This window comes from Silene latifolia, chromosome 11, assembly GCF_048544455.1.
Source record: "Silene latifolia isolate original U9 population chromosome 11, ASM4854445v1, whole genome shotgun sequence".
NCBI lineage: Eukaryota > Viridiplantae > Streptophyta > Magnoliopsida > Caryophyllales > Caryophyllaceae > Silene > Silene latifolia.
This window is the reverse complement of record NC_133536.1, coordinates 178,029,561-178,030,420: the sequence shown is the minus strand read 5'-3', so window position 1 is coordinate 178,030,420 and position 860 is coordinate 178,029,561. Positions and strand designations below refer to the sequence as shown.

Here is an 860-nt window from a genome sequence, read left to right as displayed (position 1 = left end):
TTGGAATGAGTGATGAATTGGGTTTGAGAATTCATTAATTGCTCTATCATGAGCTCCATGTTTGATTTGGGTTGGGTGGATTGTGGAAAAGGTTGAGAAGTTTGTTGGAATTGTTGGGAATTTTGTTGAAATGGTGGGTTGATTGGTTGATTGAGTGGTTGGAATTGTGGTCTTGGTTGAAAGGTGGTATTTTGCTTTTGGGCTTGGAAATTTGGTGTAAATTGTGGATTTTGTTGGAAAGTGGGGTTTTGGGCATTTTGTGAGCCATTGGAAAAATTTGGATGGGCTCTCATTCCGGGATGATATTGATTGTTGTTGAAGGCTTGTCTAGCCGGAATTGATTCCCACACTCCATTCACTTGCTCCATACAATTTGCCTCTCCCATCATCAAAGGACATTCATTTGGTGGATGCCCTTGATCTCCACAAATCTCACAACAATACACTTGTGACCAATTTGATGAAGGGTTTCTTGAGGTGTTGCTTGAGTTCAACAAAGAAATTTGTTGCTTGAGTTCTTCTATCAACCCTTTAACCTCAACATTGTTGGTCGACTCAACGGTTGTCTTTCCCTTCCTCTTGTGCATATCATTATTCCAATGAAAAGTTCGGGAAGCCATTTCCTCAATAAGCTCCTTGGCCGTCTTGTGATCAATTTTATCTAATGCCCCTTTTCCCGAGCCGGAATCTAGGTTCATTTTCATCTCATTGCTCAACCCCTCATAAAAGTTGTTGATCAACTCATCTTCTCCTATCCCGTGATGAGGACACAACCTTTGGAGTCCTTTGTATCTTTCCCACGCCTCATAAAGGGTCTCATCATCATGTTGGGTGAAGCCTTGAAGCTCACTCTTGATTCT

The 860-nt window shown here is 41.5% G+C and overlaps 1 non-coding gene across 1 annotated transcript; it reads left to right on the top strand.

The window, feature by feature from the left end:
- Positions 1-753: 753 nt before the first annotated feature.
- LOC141615780 (small nucleolar RNA R71) lies at positions 754-860 on the top strand. The gene has a single exon (XR_012530181.1). It is a non-coding gene; the product is annotated as a small nucleolar RNA R71 (small nucleolar RNA).